Consider the following 21,151-nt stretch of genomic DNA (forward strand, 5'->3'; position numbering starts at 1 on the left):
CTTGACGAGTTTCTGGCTGACAGTGTTCACTGACCTGACATTTATCCAGCATCGGTTACAGGCCCAGAACTGTGCCCTTCTCAGCGTCACCCATTACAAGAGTAAACTCCATCTGTCTAAGATGCAGAAACTTTCCAGCCTATAATTTACTTCATCATGAAAACTATCGTTTCAGTTTGTGAGAAGCCTCACACTGTGTCAGTCACTCTGTAAGGCATCTACAGGCACGTATCCCTAAAAGGGGAAATTGTTTTCTCAATGTACCCATAAAGCAACAGAGTCTTAAGTGGCTAAGTGACCTGTGCAGAGACAAGCCATGAAACTGAATTCATTCATTCATTCATTCATTCACAAAGGTTTTTTTCTTTTTTTCTTAAATTTATTTATTATGTATACAATACTCTGCTTGCACAGCCAGAACAGGGCACAAGATCTCATTATAGATGGTTATAAACCACCATGTGGTTGCTGGGAATTGAACTCAGGACCTCTGGAAGAGCAGCCAGTGCTCTTAACCTCTGAGCCATCTCTCCAGCCCCTGAGTTATTTTTCTTAGTACCTATTAGGTGCTGGTCATTATTATTCCACAGCTACCTTCAGAAGTCATACAAAGGTGATTTAACCAGATATGAGTCCTGTACTTCTTACTGGAGACATAAATAAATGAACAAAGACACAGGCACACAATTATAAATTGTGACAAGTGCTGTAAAGAAATTGTCTAAGGGCAATGCTGGAGAGTAGAAGGAGCACAGTTGGGAAGAGAGTGGCTTAAACTGACAGGCCGTTCAAAGGAGCTGACATTCAGTTGACACCATGAGGAGAGAGGGCCACTTCTCCTGGGCACAGCCCACAGCTGTTAGAAGGCTCTGGAAAGAAAATGCTTGACACACTAGAGGAAGCATGGATGCCAGTGTGTCTGCAGTGAAGCTGCTGAAGCAGAGGTGTCTGGTGAGGGCATAAAGAAAGCAGCCACACCCATGCCGGAATCCTGGGCCATGAAGAGGAGTACAGGCTGTATTTGCCACACAGTGGAGCATCCTTCAGATGGCTGGTATAGAACTTGGGATCCTCCTGCCTCAACCTTCTGAGTGTTAGGAATCTGGGCATGTTCTTATATGTGCATTTAAACAGTCAGTTTGACTTTCCATAGAGTTAGTGAAATGAATGAGGGGAGTGTTGAGACAGGCTAGCTGAACATTTCAATATCTGGTGAGAGAGGACCAGGCCCAGATTAAGGTGGCCAAATTGAGGAGGAGAGGTGCAGATTTCCCTTTCTCCCATCCTCCCTCCTCCCTCCTTCTGTTCCTTCTCCCTCCCTTTTTCCTTTCTTCCATCCTCCCTCCTTTCCTCTCTCCCTCTCTTCTTCTCCCCTCTTTCCCCATCTCTCCCATCCTGCCCTCTTCCTCTTGGTCCTCTGCTTGTCACTTGTTGGTATAAGTGACCTCTCACTGTTATTCCAGGATCTAACTATCTTCCTGCGCCACACAAAGTCTATCTCACTGTTTGAAAATGGGGACATTCTATAGAAAATTCAATTTCTAGAATCTTCTGAGACCTCTTGTGTTGGCTTCTGGGAGCCGAACACTCTGCCTTCAGAGGACCTGCAGATTCCTTTTGACTTCGTTGACATCAGCCACATTTATGGCTCGATGGCAAGGCATTCTGCTGATGGGGGCTAAGCACGTTGTTCTGTCTTAGGGGAACATTGCCCACTCTGACTCCTGACTTCATGCATTTTGCAAATACACTGCTCAGAGGTTGTGACTTCCTGCTGTTTATGGCTTCCAATGCTGCTAAGATGACTTTTTACAAGGCAAAACCTGATAATGCTCTATTATTTTAAGATAAAAAAGTTGGGCGGCAGAGGATTAGGGGAGCAAGACAGAATGTTCTGAATCACTTTTTGCATTTCTATGCTCCAAAGTGACATTTGCTTTCAGAATGCATTTTCTATTGTTTTCTTTCGTTTCTCAAAACTATGACTCCTTACTACTGGACAATAAGAAACTACAAAGAACAAACCCCACAATCCCAGTGATCTGGAGATATTCCCTGTAATGTCCTATTATATTTATGACTATAACTTTTAAACAATTGGTTTGATTTTTCACTAACATTAAAAAATCAACCCTGTTCATTATTGATAGCTTAGGTCCTGTATAAATGAGAAGGAAATCCATCATCTTTGGACAACTGTTCATAATGTTTTAACATTTTAGTCTTCTTAATATCTATGTTATACAATCAGTTCTATACTATCTATTCGGTTTTGTAACTAATAGTACTATTAATATTTTTACATTATTGACTCATAACTATTTATGACTTTCTTCATAACTATTATATCACTTTACATCAGAAAAGGGTCATCTGTGTTTGCTACAACGTGACAGAATTCCTAATCAGAAGATGGTCACTGGATGAAGTAACAACACTGTCGATTGACAATTTGTCCTGAGAATGACAAGCGCTGGATGATGTTCGTGGCATGGTTCTTATCTTTTCCTCCCTGCTGAGTTAGTTTCTATTATTTTTTTATTGCATGTAATTTCTGAATGAAAATGTTTAACTGTCGTATATCTGTATGGCTGGTTTCCCTTCCCAGGTTCAAGGCTGCTCTCATGCCTTTGGGGTAGCTCACCTACACTCAGACCTCCAGAGCCAGCTCCGCCGTGCTGCCCCCCCCCCCCCCCCCCCCCCCCCCGTCAAATTGTGGAGCCCGATCTCCCAAGTGCTGCAGCTGGTGAGGGGCTGGGCTAGCTCTTCCTCTTTCACATCATCAGGCTGCCATCGGGGCCAGCTCCGCTGTATTGGCTAGGCACAGTGAGTGGCCTAATCTCCCACCAGTGAGGGGCAGGGACAGCTCTTTCAGTCTCATGACCTCAGAGCTAACTCTCCCAACTACTGCAAGTGGGGAAGGGAAACGTGGCAGAGGGCATCACTACTGCAGTCCCTTCAGGGCCAGATCTTTCATGCTGTCACCCCTGAGGATGGCTTATGAATGGCGTCTCTACCTGGGATAACCCTACTGTGCTGCCCAGGCAAGGTGCAGGACCTGCTCTGCCAAGTGCTACAGCCAGTGAGGGGCTAGGCTAACTCACTCCTTCCCTTGACCCCAGGGTCAGCTCTCCCAACTGCCTCCAGTGCTGTGGGGTGAAGTGGCAGAAGGCGTCTTTCTTCCCTCCACTAGTCAAATCATCTCACAACAGAGGAGTAGCAGGGCCAGCGCTCCCTCACCCACACACTTGGGCCAGCTCATCCTCTCTGCTGAGTGCTGCAGCCAGCGAGGGACAAGGCTAGCTCACCCGCTTTCACGAACCCGGGACCAGCTATTTCGACTCTCGAAGGTGGTAAGGTGCAAGGAGGGGAGGGGATCAACCCCTTTCCATGCCACCTCGTGCCAGATGAAAGGCAGGGGCCTGGTGGGAGGTGTAGCCAGCTTTCCAGAGCTCTGTAGCCAGTGAGGGACTGTGGAAAACTGACCCTGCCCATGGCCATCCATGTGGTCCCTGGAGACTGCTCCCACCAGGGACATCCTCATGTTCTTTAGTTGTAATATGAGCCTCGGACATCAACACCAACCCCTGCTGCTGTGTAGTCATGGACCCAGACATGGCCCTCAATGGCAGCTCAGGCTGGGACTTCACCATGGCCCCAGGTAGTGGATCTGCCCACTCACTACAGGCTCCTCCTTTCCATCCCGAGTTTCTAGTTCCATCTCTCTTCATAGTGTTCAAGCTGTTCCGCTTCTCTCTCTCCCGTCTGTCCACCACATACCTGTACATTGTGGTGGCTCCCACTGCAGGCTGGTCACATGACTGGCAGGCCTCTGGGTGATATCCTCTGTCCATACTGCTTGTCATGGCAGCAAGTAGATGACTATGACTTGCATGTGCCATGGGCAGTAGGGCAAATCGGTGGGTGGCATGGTGGTCTGCAGGTCTCTGTCTTCCTCCTCCCATGCTGTGCTGCCTGGATTTGATTTGATTTTTATGAGTCATAGGCATAAAACAGCTTTGGCCACCAAATCAGGCATTAAGCTAGGATGAACACTGGACTGCCATCTGCTCTGCTCCTGACTGATATAAGAACACCACCAACAAGGTGTTTCTTTGCCCATTGCCAGGGCAGGGACACGGTTCTTAAATGTTGAAGGCCCTTTGTGACATCCATCCAAAAAGTAAGACAGTTTCCTATCCAGGCAATGCCCTTGATATAAGAACAGCTAAATTTCCCAATACTTTCTGCTTAGACAGACAGGCAAGAAAAATTGTTATGTTACCTGTAAACATCTCATCCTAATCTCTTATTGGTTGTTTCGGTGTTATTATATAGACCCTCTTTCTCCAAGGAAACAAACTAGAGAGGAAAAGCCACTCACTTGAGATCATCCAGGCAGTGAACCACAATGTTTCTAACTCCAATTTTATTTCTCCTTCATTGCATTTTCTTCTGTAAAGTATTGTTATATTGAATATATATTCATATTCTGGGTACAAAATGTAAACCGACAGTGAGTTTTTTTTTCTTTTTCTTTTTTTTTATTAGATATTTTATTTACACTTCAGATGCCATCCCCTTTCCCCATCCCCCCCTTAGAAAACCCCTATCCCATGCCCCCTTTTCCTTTTTGCATTTATACATTTTTTTAAATAATGTTAATCATAAGCGTTATAAGTTTGGAATTGTTCAATCAGAGGTGTAACCCACTGACCGACCTAGATATAACAACTATCTTTGACTGGTGGAGATACATGAATATCTGCCTCCCTGTCTCCCCCCTCTTTCTCTCTTTCATCACCTAGCTTCTCCTATCCTTCTTCTCCTCCTCTTCTTACTCCTTTTCTTCCTCTCAGTACTCCTCCTACCTTAGCTCCTCCTACACATCACCCTTCCTGTTAAAATGAAACTTTTCTCTCAAAATACAATTAGAGCATAATTATGCCAATTTGTACCAGTGAGGTACAAGATAGTCCTAATACCCAGTCCATCATTTTGTTGACTAACAGCACCTCTGTCATCTATCCTAACTAAAACATTTAGTTCTGAACCTGGCTTTAGGATGAATGTCAGCTGACGACCATCCACTCAAATCTTTTCTCTTATGGTAAATAGCTATAAGTTTTCAACCCCGTCAGAAATCCAGAATGACTGAGTTAACTATAATTGTGGGAAGCACAAAGCATAGCTTCTAAAACTTAGCCAATTTATAGAGACCTCTGAACACCTGAAAAGCCCCTATACTACCGAACGTTGGAGCATCAAATCTTCAGCCTTCTGGCCCAGAATCATCTGACAGACCTTGGTGATGCAGGATTATTAAGGACTGATTACTCTGTCTAGGCAGATATAATCAGTCGACTATTCTGCATGTGTGTCCTTTTCTGGACAGTAATTTGTCTGTAGATGGAGTCGACTATTCTGCATGTGTGTCCTTTTCTGGACAGTAATTTGTCTGTAGATGGAGAGAGGCAATTCTTGCCTAGTGGCTGTTACCACACAACTGGAGTAACTCCAAGGATGCTCAATTTCTTCTTAGAATCCACAACGACAGTGAGTTTGATGGCTAGTTTTAATTGTCAACTTGACCCAATGTCAAATCACCTGGGCAGAGTCTCAATAAAGAACCGTCTAGACTAGGTTGGCTTGTGGGCATGTCTGTGTGTAACTGTTTTGATTCTATAGAAATGGGAAGAACCAGCCCACTGTGGGTGGCACCATTCACTGTGCTTGGTTCTTGGGCTGTGTAAATGTAGAGCGGCGGCTTAGCAAAGACTGATACATATGCACTGATTCTCTCTGCTCTTAACTGGTGTGACTGTTTTAAGTTCCTGCCACCTTTACTTCCCCACAACGATAGACTGTAATCTCGAACTGTTCACTAAAATTAAACCCCTTTTCCCCCAAGTAGCTTTTAGTTAGGGTATTTTAACACAGCAACAGAAGCAAACCTAGGACCGTGAGGAAGAATGTGTACGTATAATATATAGATTAACATATAGATTCCATGTGCTACCCTGGTTTCCCATCTGCACACTTTACTTATTTATTTTATTATTTATTTACTCTGTTGAATCCTTAAAGAGATCGCCTTTGCATTTTCAAACACATGGACAGGTACTATACACCTTAACCTTCCATCAGATGCTAACTTAGTGCCCACACACAGCATCTTGACTGTCTTTGGAGATATTTCCTACTGTAGCCCACACAGGGCGGCAGAGCCCACCGTGAGGATGTGGGCCCTTTATTATTTGGTCAGTTTCATGTTGACTGGTATATTGTTTACAGGTTTTTGACCTTAGAAACTATGATGCAATAAATTCTTTTATGCATACAACATTTCTGCATGTGGCGGAATATCTGAGAGCTCGATTACCAGAAATAAACTCATCAGCAAAAGGAAATGTTCATTTAAAATTCTGATAGATCTTGTCAACTTCTCCACACGAGCTTTGATGTCTCGCCCTGCCTTTAGCGATCTACACAGGCAGTGTTTTTCCATAGTCCTGAAACTAGTAACTGGATGTTGCTAGTTTTTCATAATTTTTATTGATCTGATTGGAATTTTAATTTGCACAGGAACTTTTAGAGCCTCTGAGCCATCTTCTGTTTCTATATTTGAAAAGCAGTTAATAGGACTAGATAAACTTTCTTTTAAGCTGAATGATTTCTGAGGTCTGGCATCTTGCAACCCTAACAGACACCATGGTGTGTGTGTGCATTCTAAAAAGAATCATGATTAGTATATAGATTATCTATAGGTGTGATCATGTGCGTTGATAATATCATTAGTCAGTATGCCCAAGAGCTTATGGAGTAGATATTATGGCCTCTGTGTTATAGTTGACAAATAGCATCCCAAGTATCTGTCCAAGGTCACAGGCATAGTTAAGAGGCATTTACAGCCTGCACCACTCAACTGAGAGCTTGGTGTTTTTCTTTTCTGTATCATATCAATCCTAGGGAGGACATAATAGGGCATATTTTATGCAACTTAAATCCCTGATGATTTGCAGCTTATTCTATCAATGTTCACAGGTAAAGAAGAAATAAGACTCATCTTCCCCAGGTATTAAGACGAATTCGATTTTTAATTCAGGTCTCTCAGAGAATACGGATGGGGATCTGATTTCTAGCCCAGAACTGCACCTCTCATGGTGGCCTTCAACACCCTAGTCCTTCCATACCTTGACAGAGGTCTGGAGCATTGCACAGGCCAAGCTTGAGGCTGCCTCTTTTAAACTATCAGAGTTTCTTTTACGTCCTTCTCTGTTTTCTTTTTCCTCATCCCCCACCCCTTTTCTTCCCCTCTTCCCACATCTAAAATAAAAGCGAGCAGCACATTTGTAATGTGACAACTAAACTCTTAAAGATTCATATGTAAGCTGCATTATTAACTAGAGGCACATGGTTGCACAGATCTATATTGCCTTTCCACCTTATAAACTTTATACACGGCTTCCTCTCTCCTCTGCTAGCCTCCAGCTCTCTGTACAAAGTTGCTTGAGATGGGTTGTATTGGGGCAGCTGTGTTACGTTTAGCACAATGTCCTCGAGGTCCATTTTCTTCTGTGTCCTCTGTGCTACCACTTCACAATTCTCTCGTAATTCCGATAGATAAGTTGTTAGATTTCTGTTTCTTCATTTTATTTCTGAACTCCATGGCTCAGCCACAAAACAGAGAGAAACAAAGTGGGCGAGAATACAGATTCTGTTTGGGCACAGTGGCTCACATCTGGACCCTAGCACTTGGAAACTCTAAGCAGGATGATCAGGAACGCAAAGCAATCCTGGGCTATAAAGCAGGTTTGAAGCCAGAATGGACTCCATAATACCCTAGCTTTAAAAAAATTTAAAGTGCATGTATTTCTGATTTGTCCAAGTAGAAAGAGTTTTTTGCGTTTGTTTGTTCATTCGTTCATTCGTTCATTCGTTTTAAACACAGGGATTCTAGGCAGGCAGAGTGACTCATATGTATTCCCAACACGGAGGAGGCTAAGGCAGGAGGATCACTACAAGTGTGATGCCAGAGGAGATTACAGAGTGAGTTCTAAGCTAGTGTGAGCTACACAATAAGACTTTGTTTCAAAAGAGTGAGAGAGAAACAGATTTCTTTATGCAAAGACATTATAAATACACATGGATTAACATGCAGAACTACCAATAGTTGTCTTTTGAAAAAGAGTGTTGCATATAACTTTTGGCAATTTCATACACATATACGATAATTCTTGATCCTATTCACCCCCAAGTCTTCCTTATCACTTCCAACCCCGACTCTCTCCAATAATCTCCCCTCCTGCCGTCATGCCCTCTCCTACCTTGCTATAATCCACTGAACTTAATAAGTGTTGACTGCTGGAAATCTGACAGGTCTTGTTGGTCTGACTTGGGTTCTGTGCAGCTGTTATGAGTTTATGAGTGTAATAGCCACATCATGTGCAAAGGTAGCATCTAACAGCCACATCATGTGCAAAGGTAGCATCTAATGCACTCTTCCCTGCTCCTTGCTCCTACATTTCACCAACCGCCTCTTCCTTTCCTTGACCCTTCCTTTGGTGGAGGTGTTGATAGAGTCCCCTTAGAGGTGAGCATCCATAGTCACTTCATCTCAGCACTGCGCACAGTTATGAGTCTCTGTATTGACTGCCACTCACTGCAAAAGGCTGGGACAAAGGCTGGGACAAAGGCTGGGACAAACTCAGACTGGTGGGTACAGATACAGATCTTTAGAAGGTGGCTTGACAAAATGACCATTTAGTGAAATAAAACAGTAGGTTCCCCCCAGGGCTTACGATGTCCCTAGCCTTGGGCTTTTTACCAGGTTTATAGTAACAGGCATGAATTCTCTCCTATGGAGTGGGCCTTAGATCCAATCAGGAAGTCATTGGCTACCTAGTAACATTCATGCCACTTCTGTATCTGTGGGCACATCTTGCCTACAAGGTTAACATTGTAGCATTCATGGCCAATATACATTGAGATCTGAATTAAAAAAAAATGTAAAAAGAAACGAAGATGGAAATACTTCATTAGCAATTTATAGTATTGATGATAGTATATTTTGTATGTGTTGGGTCAAATAAATATATTAAAGTGAATTTTACCTTTTTTGTTTGTTTTACATTTTGAGGAATAGGATGACAAACTTCTAAATCACATACACAGCTCATGTATTAGTTATTCTTTTACAGCTGTGATAAAACACCATGAGCAAGGCAGCTTACAGAAGGAGAGGCTTATTTTGGATAACAGTTCTAGATGGATTTAAGTCTCTCACGGCAGAGAGGCATGCCTACAGGCAGCAGGTGCACACATCCTTAAACATAAGCGTGACACAGAGAGAACAAACCAGACATAGAAAGAGGCCTTAAAGTCTCGTACCCTCCTACCCAGCAGCACACTTCCTCCAGCTAGGCCATACCTCTTAAGCCTCCCCAAACAGCGCTACCAAGCACAGACCCAGTATTTGAGTCTCTGAGCATATGGGTGACATTTTCATGCAAACCACCACAGCTCACATATCACTACTTGACAGAACTAGTCTAGAAAGAGTCTCAGTAGCCAAAGTTAAGCAAGAAGCCTGGGCTGGAGAGCCAGGAGGAAGCAGACAGATAAGCTGTGAGAGCCTTGAGGACACACTGCTTCATGCTTGCCAATAGGCTGAAGGTAAAGTGAATAAACTCACTACAGTTTACAGCTGACAGACATGACCTATAACCCGCCATTGCCATATCTGCTTGATTCCATAACGTGCACTGGGAGGAGTTTCTTCTTTTTTCCTTTGGATTTCTTTTTTGTAATTAATGACAAGACTTTTATCAAGACAATGTTTCAGAGTCTTGAGTGGACTGACAAGCTCTGAAGACAAACGAAGGAGCCCTGAGTCATGGAACACAGCCATTTCCAGAGGGTAGAAAAAACATAGAAGCAGGTTCTCCATACTAGCCTGCAGCAAAAAAGCCCCCTCAACAACGTGGTTCCTGCTGAGACCCATTTTAAGCTTCTCACCTCTGTAACTGTGAGGTGATAACCTTATGTTATTTTAAGCCTTTAAGTGCAGTTGATTTGTCACCGTTGTAATGGGTTACTAATAGACTCGTGACATAGGATGCTCCAGCTTCACCTTCCTTTGACTTTATACCAGTATAACCATTCTGGCATAAAGCATCCAACACCTTCTGCAGGCTAGTCAATATTATTGCAAAATGGGATTTTTGTTAAAACTCTTGGCCAGAACATAGGCTAATATTAAGGTTCTAAGTAGATTTAAGGTAGGTGAGGTTAATCTGTGATGTCTGGTAGGTAGGGGGCATTAAAGTAAGAAAAGAGTCAGAATCAAAATGAACTCACTTGCATCAAGTTCTAAACTAAAAATAAATTAATAAACCTAGGAGACTGCGGAGTATGTGCTCTTGGGTAAATATGCCTGATGCAAAAACTGTCTTAAGATTTTGCCACTGTGGTAAATTTGCACAAATATTATCACAACCTTCCGAGGAAAATACTTCTGCAAAGATGTCTGCCCAAGAACTGCCTGTCCAAACTTGGACAATGCTAAAGTTGTTGATACTTGTAGCCAAGAATGTTTGACTCAAAACTACTTCTGGGAGCCTCCTCACCTTGTCTTTGAGAGCATCCTCTTGCTTTGAACTCTGGTCCACTGACATGCATGTTCCTGTCACAATACTTGACTAGTCCCAGATAAACTTATAAACAGATTTGTAGGAGACTCTCCAAGTATTAAATGATGAAATGCAGTTTTTCACTTGTGGTATTTTCAATTAACAGTGGGCTTCAGGGGGATGAAATCCCTTCCTGAGAGGCAGAACATTTGAATATTAAGTAACTCCACCCTCAACTGTGACTATTTGCCAATAAACTCTAATATGTTTGTAACCACAAGTATAACATTACCTCTAATTAAACTTACAACAGTCAGGGGTTACATTTCCTTCTTATTTCATGAAAGGAATGGCTGCCAAGGACCTATGGGAAATGATCAAGTGGCAATGGGCTCTGTCCGGCCCCAGGAACACAGGACAAGTGCAACTCAGGAAGGCAGTTCTGCTTCCCACTGACCCTCTGCTGGAGACTACTACCTGAGTTTGCGTATCAGAAAGTGTCTGTGAGACACATTCTGGAGGATACATACAAGATGTGGCCTACCCCGGGGGTCTGAGGAGCTTTGAACTGTGCAGCAAACCCTGTCTCTGTCTTCCTAATGATGACATTACAAACCTACCTTTTTAAATTTGTTTTTACAACATAGGTTCTAGAAATCTTAAACCCAGGTCCTCATGTTAGGGAGGAAAGTACTTCCCTGATGGTTCTTTTCAGCTCCCCAGATGTCCTTTTGACTTGGGATTTTAACACTGATACTTGAAAAGGAGCCACAGAATCTCCAATGCTCAAATCTCTAAAGTGCTGAAAATTAAAAATTGCTTGCTTTCTTGTTGGCAGTAAGCTGGGCATAAAATAACAAAACTATCTATTGTCTTCATCTTACTTTGTATAGATCTTCATATATTTTACTTCAGAAACAATGTTTTTTTTTTTTTTTTTGATTATAGAACGTTGTTCCTGACCTTTCTACACTATTATGTGGTACATGATATATATGATTTTTCCATTTGAAAATCTAAATCTAATTTTCTTTCAAGAGTTCAGAGAAGAGATTTTGGAATTGCAAAGGAGATCCGGCATTTACTGAATAACTGGATTGAATTACCTTAGCATGTGACATTTTACGTGGAAATCGGCTCTGTGCAAGTCTAATTAGTTAATTAAAATGATGTCATATTGTAGTACAGTAAGTCCTGAATTCAAAGACTTGATGCCCTGATGAGGAAGGACATACTGAAGGAAGCCATGTGACAATGGGGTCAGAAAGGGTGATGTAGCTACCAGCTGCAGTAATCAGCAGTCACAAGACACTAGGAGGCTGGGAAATTCCCCTCGGCATCTAAAGAAAGAGCTAACTAAGCTGACACTTTGACTTCGGACTTCCTTACTTTTGAAAATATTTCTAGTATGTTAAGACACCTACATTGAGTGTTGTTATAGTGATCCTATGAAATTAGTGTCCAGAATCAACTTAATCATAGGAACAAAACAGTAATATATTTCAACATCTTGAAAGATCATTTATTTCATCAATAAAATATCTTGAAATTTTTTTATTACATTTACTGACTTTATTTTAGTGTGTGTGTTTTGTGTGTGTGTGTCTCGTCATAGACATCATTGAAAATATGTGTAGGTCACATGACAACTTGGGGGAGTTTCTCTGTTTCACCTGAGTCCTGGGACTTGAATTCATGACATCAGGCTTAATAGCAAGTGCCCGTACCTACTGAATCATCTTGTTGGCCCTAGAACATCTCTTTTAGTAAAAGAATGATTGCAGAATTATAGTTTACATAATATTACATGGTAATATTATGTTCTTCTTAATTGGTATTGATATGATATCCATTGAACACTGTTTCTAATGAAAACTATATAATAAAAAGGAATTGCAGAAATAAATTACAGTGCATCCATATTTTGGAATAACAACCAGCAAGCCTAAAAATTCAGAGTAAACCTAGCCAAAGATGTGAGAGTGTACAATGAACACTTTAAGACTCTGAAGAAAAAAAATCAAGGAATTTTTTCTTCCTTGGAAAAAGATGGAAAGCTAGATTGGGAGAATTAATATTGTGAAAATGGCCATCCTACCAGAAGCAATTAATTTACATGTTCAATGCAATCCCAATCAAAATCTCCACACCATCCTTCACAGAAAAGTGTTCAGTATCATTGGTTGTCAAGGAAACACAAATTAAAACTACTCTGAGAATCCTTCCATCTCAAAGACATTGGTATGTAATGGCAAACATACTATATATTCAATATAAACATGTTGTGTTTGTGTATAGTGTATGCATATATACATGCTACACACACACAATTATCCCTCCGTATTCAGAACTATCAGGCAATCTACAAGCTAGAAAATCTATTCTGCGTATTCACCTGCTTTTCATCACTATAATAAAATACTTGGCAGGAAGGTTTTTTGTTGTTGTTGTTTGTTTGTTTGTTTGTTTTGTTTTGTTTTTAAGGAAGCAGTTTACATAGCCCTGGGTGTCTGCGTTACCTCATGAACACTGCTGTGGTGGCACTGTGTGCTGGGGATGGCAACCGATTGTGTCTGGAATCAAGAACACAGAATGGGAGGGACCAGAGTAGCTCCTTCAGTTACAAGCCTGGTGAAAATCCAGTAAGCTGTAGAAGAACTAGCCTTTGAAGAAAGACTCGATTCCTCTTTTGTTTTTTTTTAACTTTTAGTCTTCTCTCATACATTACATCCTGACTTCAGTTTCCCCTCCCACCTCTCCATCTCTCTCCCCCAGATCAACTCTTCTGTTTCCCTTCAAACAAACAGAAAAGCAAACAAGCAAACAAACAGAGCAGGTTTCCCAGAAATATCCGCTGAAAATGGCCTAATAAGATGCAGTGAGACTGGGCACAAACCCTCATATCAAGGCTGAATGAAGCAACCCAGTAGGAGGAAAAAGAGTCTCGAGAGCAGACGAAAGAGTCAGGGAATGCCTTCTAGTCACATTGTTGGGAGTCTCACAAGAACACCAAGCTACATCACCAGAAGGTATGTGTAGTCAACTCCTAACTCTTAAAGGTTCAACCACCTCCTACCTGAGCCTCTTTGGAAACCAAGCTTCCAGTACAGGAGCCTTTGGAGGGAAATAAAGCTCCTATCTAAACTGTAGCACCTCGGCTTGGCTGGCCTGATTCCTAACGTGTGATTAAACGACTAGACTCATGCCTGCCCTCTCCCGCTCCTTCTCTTGCTCTCTCCCTTCCTTCCTTTACTCCATCCTTCTCTTCTTCCAGCCTTCTCTTTCTCTTCTTGCTGGAGATCAAGAAGAGCTAAAGCAGTGAGCTGTACCCCTGGGCCTCCCTATGCCATGCTTTCCTTTTTCCCCTCTGGTCAACTGTAGGTCATCAACAGAAACCAGAGCTCAACTCCCTTTTCTTCTTTGTTTACCAGCATCATGCTTTGGGCCATCTTCAAGTTGTTGAACTTATGAGCTGTTTTTCTACCAGCAAACTGGGAAATAATAGTAAGTGTCCCGTGGGGTTCTGATGTGAGTCAAGTAGACAGCCTGTGTGTGGGTGCCCTGCAGAGACCTGCTTAGCTGTGGGTGGCCATATGTCAGTTCTCTCGCAAATTTGATTCACTCTCCTTTTGAGGAATCTTCACAGGGTCTCAGGCAGCATGAGCTGCTCTGCCCTCTCGCTCCAGGAATGTTTTCTTCTTCCACCTGAAGCAGTATTTGCAGAGATGTATTGAGATTTTTCTTTAAAAAATAAAATAAAATAAAGTAAGTTTCTCTTTCCCAGCTAGGTTGAGAGCTTTTCCCTGAACGCAAATGTGCCACTTTCCTCTCTGAATTGCCAGTGCCTGGCATAGTCTCAAAAGTGGCAGAACGTAGCACGTGTTTAGAGAAAAAGAGAATCCTAGTCTGCCCAGACTCACTCAACTTGCTACACAGGCCAGGGATGATCTTGAACCCAGGTCCTCCTGCTTCCACCACCAAGTGCTGGGCAGATGTTGCAACTATGCTCAGCTTTCTGATGACTACAACATCCTCTAACTACAAGTAATTCATCCCTCTGGTAGGAACTGAGTGCTCTGATCACATTCTTCCTTGAATCATAGTCATTTGCAAGTGGTTTCCCCCACCCCTTCCTTTGACTTAGCCTCTGTGCCTCTCCCACCCTTCCTGCAGAGACAGTCACATGGCGGCTGGAATTGAATCACATTCATCTCAAAGCTCGGCAGTATCTTCCATCATTTAAGATCCAATTGTTCTTGAGCAAGGAGCGAGGGATGTGACTCACTCATACAACGAACAAATACAGTTCTGACCTTTTTTGCACAGGCCTGCTCAGCAAACCACATCCCTGTTGCACAATAGGGAGGGCAGGGCTATGCTAAAATCAGTCAGAGTTATTAGAAGTCATCCACCTTCTCTAGATAAAGGACAGTTCCAAACTATAAATTCATGACGCATTTTAAAAAATCTGGGCCTTTCTGTTTCACTGAAATGGTAGGACAGAACGAAACAAAAACTTAAGTCACATATGTGTAACACAGAATACAAACTCTGCGCAGGCTGCGGAGCAACAAAACTGATGAAAACACAAAGCCAAGTCGGAACGTGGCAATACGATTGTATTGTTCCCACAGACACAGACTTTTAAACAAGTCTCACCTTAACAGCAATTAAATTGACCTAGCACAGGTGGCTACTTAAGACGAATTGCCCTGTTGATATTATGCTACATTAAAGTTACCTTACAGACAGGGAACAGCTGAGTGGAGATTTTCTCAGAGCCCAGTAGCACCTTGGTGATTTTTTTTCATCCATTCAAATATCTGCTGAGCTTCCAGCACACGCCAGCGCTGTGCTAGAAATGGCTGCTAGGTAAACACCATGGGCCTTGCCTTCACTTTTTTCTTTCTTGTTATTAAATACTCCCCATTAGCCATATTTATCCCAGTCACGCCAATGGCCAAACATGCCAATTGCTTACAAGGAATGAAGAGAATGTTCCCGAAGCAGTCCTGGTGTTTTGAAAGGCGTTATGCAATGCCTATGTGACTACTTGCCATGTAATACTGTGCTAAAAATCAACCATGAGTTTGCATTGTTAAGGCCCTCTCGCTCAGTCCTCTGGATCTCATTTGATTATTTGGTTTTTCAACTTAAAACTTTGTTTGTACCTGTTGTGTTTTATAAAAAGATAAGGGGAAAGGAATATGTTTGTTGGAGGCACAGTATGGTGTGGGGGAAGGGGGTGCCTCTGCAGGCCCATGCTGAGGCATCCCTTCACCTGTGAGGTACCAGCCACAGGGCACTATAGTATAGAATAGAGTTCGTTCAGCGCATGGGGAAGAGAGTGAGGAGGGGCAAGCAGCCCCTTTTATAGTGAGTCAGGCACACCTGGCTGTTGCCAGGTAACTGTGGGGTTGAGCCTCGACTAAATGCCAACAGTACCATCTAAGAAAGAGAGGGTATTTTGGTTACTCTTGGAATATAAATGTACTGCCCAGCATGGTGTTGCATGGAAGTTATTCTTCCTCTTAAATATCCACATCTCCTCCTCAGTCTCAGAACAGTAGGATGAGACCATTTAGGTATCTTTTGACTCAACCTGGTCGAACATTTCCTTTTTTTTTTTTTTAAATGACCTCTAAAGGTGTTTTATTTTCTATATAGTGGAGGGTTTTCAAATTTTTGCCAACTAAATTTTCTCGCTAGTTCCTAACACTTCACTTTCTCGTTTTCATTGAAGACAGTCTCCACCAATCAGAGAATGTGACTATTGTATTAAAGATATTCTCCACCAATCAATCAAAGAATATGACTATTGTGACCTAGTTGGAATTTAGCACTAGGCAGAGTGGCTATTGATCTTGGAGTCAGGTTATCTAAGGTTGGATCTTCTCTATGACACTCACTAGCTATGCAGCACGTGCCTTGCTATGCCTTGGCTTCCTCATCTGTGGAACAGTGCCAAAGGCAGCAGGTATCACATAGGTCTGTGAGGAGTCTTGCTTTGTTACACCTGCCTTATGATCCTGTCAGACCCAAAGTAGGACAAGTTGTATTTAAATTAAGGTTTCCAAAACCTTATGAACCTGGGAACACTGCCTCCATGTCTGGCCCCCCTCTCTCTTTCTCTCTCATCACCTAGCTCCTTCTCTTCCTCCTCTCCTTACTTCTCCTCTCCTTACTCCTCCCACCTTAGCTCCTCCTACATATCACCCTTCCTGTTAAAATAAAACTTTTCTCTCATTCACAGTGAATTGTAAGCAAGCACAGGCTGTGGAGTGGATCTTGGCTCAAAAAGTGAATAAGGCTGTAAGCTATTTTCTTAGACTAGTGGTTCATAACTAGATCTCTATTTTAAGGGGAGAAATAGAGACATATACAAAGAGATATCTACAACTGTCTAACAGTACTATATGATTATAAAATACAGTCAATAACTTGGTTAAAAACAGGACAGTGGCTAGAAATATATGTGTATACAGTAGAAAAAAATAGTTGTTATAAATACTATTCTGAGAATAAATTCATTGACATGAGAAAATACTTAGGATGTAATACCAAATTCAAAAGTCAGAGTAATAATCAAAAACAATGGTGTACACCTATAATCACAGCACTCAGGATCTGAGGCCCACCTGGGCTACACATTTTAAAAATTAAGATAAAAATCTATGCATGTTCCTCATAGGCATAGTTTTAAGAAATATTCTGTCTTCAGATAGAAGACAACTATGAGATTAAGCCAAATGTGGGCAGTGGTACATCTTAAAATAGAATTATACTCTTGACCTTAGCCATAAGGCTAAGGAGTAATCAAGTAGGATTATAAGAGATATTTATTTTACTATACATTATATAGTTTCTACATTATATTATACTTTAATAATGAACCAATTTTATTAACAAAATATGGGCATGTTTACAATGTTACAAAGAAACCCAAACTCCTAGTTCCTTTTCATGGAAACACTTCATAGTTTCTAGTATATCATTTTAAGGAATCTGTGTTGTAGAAATTATTCATATGTGTGTGCTAACATTTATCCTTTCACAAATAAAAAAAAAACCACAAAACTTTATATTTTTATTTAACAGTACATCCTGAAAGTCATTCCACATAAGAGAAGGCACAAGTAGACCATTATTTTTATTTGCTTGTTTTTAATTGAAATTAATTTGTTTAAAAATAATATATAAAAATAAAATTACACACATTTACAGGGTACCATTTAATGTGTGTTGCATATATAATGCATTATCTCATCGTTTCTAATGGCTACATGGTATTCTTTTATGTGACCAGAAACTTATTTGTTTACTCTGTCCCCTATTAATAGACATTTAGGTTGTTCTATAACTTTTGCTGATATAAACAATTTTACAATCATCTGTGTGTGTGTATGTGAGAAAGGGGGGGTTAGGTACCTGTGTAGAACATCAATCTGTATAGTGAGTGCCTTGTTATAAAACTAATGGGTCAAGGGCTTATGTCATAGCTGAGAGGTGGATGCCCACAATCCCAGCAGCCAGGAGGCTGAGATAGGAGGACGGCCCACAAATTTGAGATCTGTCTAGACTTCACAGTGAGTTGTAAGCAAGCACAGGCTACGAAGTGGGACTTGGCTCAAAATAAAACAAAGCCCAAAACAAACAAAAACATATATTACAGAGTGGGAAAATGCATGCATACATGAACTTTAAAAGTACATTTAATAATAGTTTGTGACCCTGAAACAACAGTTTTGTTTTAAAACCCTAATTACAATAATACTTAGTTTGTGCCTGGGCAGGATAGTGCAAGACTTTAAACGCAGCATAGGGGAGCCGATGGATCTCTATGAGTTTGAGGCCAGCCTAGTCTGTAGAGCAAGTTCCAAGTCAGCCAGGGCTACCTGATAAGACTTTGCCTCAAAAAACAACAAATCCAACCCAGCTCTTCCACTATGCTACATGTCCAGCTAAGAATGGCACATCCTTGTGGTAGGTCAGGTTTTCTAGAAGCACAGTGAGACAGCGGGTGTGTTTATGGCAACAGTTCTCAACCTCTGGGTCACAACCCCTTGAGACCAATCTTTTCATAGGGGTTACCTAAGACCATTGAGAAACATCAATATTTACATTATGATACCTAACAGTTATAAATTATAGTTATGAAGTAGCAAGGAAAGTAATTTTATGGTTGGGGTCACCATAACATGAGGAACTGTAAGAAAGGGTCACAGCTGTAGGAAGGTTGGCACTGATTTGTAGGGAAAGTGCCGCCAAAGAATCCTGTAAGGAAAGAGGGGAATACATCATTGTTTCAGGTCAAGTGTAGTCTCAGCCTGCCCCAATAAGAACACCCCCGGAAAGTGATCAAATTGTAGGGCTGGACCCACCCATGCTCATGTAAAGGTGTCATGAATCTTAACTTCCTATCTGTCCAACTTTATTGTGATTGTCCTTTGTAGATCCTTGTGTTGGAATTTTAGTACAAGTCAGTGCTTTGCAAGTTTTACTGGAAGTTTCCTGGAATACAGTTTCTGGTTTTAAAAGCCCTGAAACCAGGGGCAGGTACTATAGCTAAGGTAGTGACCCAAATGATGACAAATTCAACATGATTTACCCTCTTCCCACACTCCTTCCTGTGTCTCCCAGAGGAACATCAAACGACTAATATGGCCTTAGTTTACATTCCAACTTACTGTATTCTTTTTCAAAACCCCCACAAAGTTTCCCGGGGACAATTAATTCTGCAATGGGGAACAGCTCTCTGGGATTTAAAGTTTCCCATATGCTCAGTAGGGTGTATTGGAACATGGCGGTGATGGTGTGTGTGTGTGTGTGTGTGTGTGTCAGAAAGCGTGTGTCAGGGTGAGACTCCAGGCTTCCTTGACACATTTACATTTTACATGGTTGGGAAAATGCCTTAGAGGCCTGGCTTTTCTCTGTGGAATTGTCCTTGGCATTGTCACCTGGCTCAAAGATAATAGCTCATGCTAATTGTTTACAGCAACTTATCTGGGGACCCAAGTCTTCCTCCCTGAGTAGGTTTTAAGATCTCAGCCTTTCTGCACCCTCACCCCCAAGAGGCTGAGCTCTGACATGCTGCCCCCCAGGACCAAGAGAAGTCTCAAGGCGAGAAGACATAGACCTGGGAGGGTAATTATAGCCTTCAGACAGAATGGGGTTAGGCTTAATTAACGGAGTTCCCCTCCCCCCTCCCCATGGGGCTAACACTTGTGCAAGTCTTTCTGTGGATAAAAAGGGAGAATGCAGACATTTCCAAAACTAGCAGGAGGCCCCAAAGGCCTTTTTATTTAGGGCTATAATTTTCTTTCAGGCTGTGGGGCTAACTGGGAATGAATGAACCAGCCCTCTGAGTTGCCAATGACACAGTTGGGAATGGGGAAGAGGCTGCTGTTCCTCTGGAGCTATGCTGGTGTCTTTACCTCATCGGGTTTGGCCCCCACAAAATGCTGTAAGGAAGGCACACAGTCCTTATTTTTCTAGCGAGGAGGAGTTGATGAGCCACACCCACACAGCTGATAAACAATCAAGCCCCGGGGCCTGGCCTCTCACTTGGCTTTAAGATGATCTAGAGATACTCTGAGTTGTGATCCCTTTCCCCAAGTGTCTGGGTCAACAAAGAAAATGTTTGGTTTGGCCAAAGAGGGATGCTATTCAGTTTCTTTGTTTGTCAAAAGGTATAAACTCCAAACCCATGGTTGTTTGTTTAGTCTCAGAAAACTGAGGTGTGCTCACTTGAGCTCCCCTCCCTCCCTCCCTCCTTCCCTCCCTTCCTCCCTCTCTCTGTCTCTCATCTTCCAATTCTCCCTCCTTCCCCCCATTAGTACCTCTAGCAGATACTGGCTTCAGACTTACTTTATGTATGCCATGGAGCCTTGAGTTTGATCTTCCTGACTGTACGTCCAGAGTGTTAGTATTATAAAAGTGTACCACAATGCCCGGCTTATGCTGTGCTGGGGAGCGGACCCACAGCTTCATCCCTGCCAGGCAAGTACTCTGTCAACTGAGCTTTTGAATCTCTTTAGGGAATTTCTCATTCCTCGGTGTGATAGGTTTCTCTATCCCGAAGCTAAGAAATCATACAGTTTCAAATTCTCTGTATCAGGCCCACTCTGAAATTTTAGGATCTGGCATCCAATAAACACTTAGTAAGTGCTGACTCTTGTGAATCCAGCAGACTCAGCTAGGCAGTTGCAGAGTGAGCACAGGCAGACATTAGAGTCCAGTTGCATTCCGCAGCGCAGTCACCTTTCTTCCTCCAATGGCCACCAGAATCAAATCTACATCTCAGTGTGGAAGAGACAGACAAGCCCAAAGCCCAGACCCAAGATTCAGGAGGTGCTTGCAGAGTTTGTATTCTGCTCCTAGGCTGTGCACCTCTCTACACTGCCTGGAAATGCCTCCCTCCACAGTTCCCTGGCATCTTCAAAACTGCCCTTACAAAGTAATTCCCCTCCCCCCCTTTTTATATACAAGGAAACAGGATCGCAGAGATTCAGTTGTGTGCT

The 21,151-nt window shown here is 42.2% G+C and overlaps 1 long non-coding RNA gene and 1 other non-coding gene across 2 annotated transcripts in view; both read right to left on the bottom strand.

Annotated features, from left to right (window-relative positions):
- Positions 1 to 15,568, bottom strand: part of LOC143442447 (uncharacterized) — a 122,685-nt gene extending 107,117 nt beyond the window's left edge. Inside the window, exon 1 of the long non-coding RNA XR_013110671.1 lies at positions 15,373 to 15,568. This is a non-coding gene — a long non-coding RNA (uncharacterized LOC143442447). The remainder of the gene's footprint in view (positions 1 to 15,372) is intronic.
- LOC117709699 (small nucleolar RNA SNORA48) lies at positions 3,994 to 4,133 on the bottom strand. Its single transcript, XR_004606943.1, has one exon. It is a non-coding gene; the product is annotated as a small nucleolar RNA SNORA48 (small nucleolar RNA).
- Positions 15,569 to 21,151: the final 5,583 nt, after the last annotated feature.

Source organism: Arvicanthis niloticus, chromosome 5 (genome assembly GCF_011762505.2).
Source record: "Arvicanthis niloticus isolate mArvNil1 chromosome 5, mArvNil1.pat.X, whole genome shotgun sequence".
Taxonomy (NCBI): domain Eukaryota; kingdom Metazoa; phylum Chordata; class Mammalia; order Rodentia; family Muridae; genus Arvicanthis; species Arvicanthis niloticus.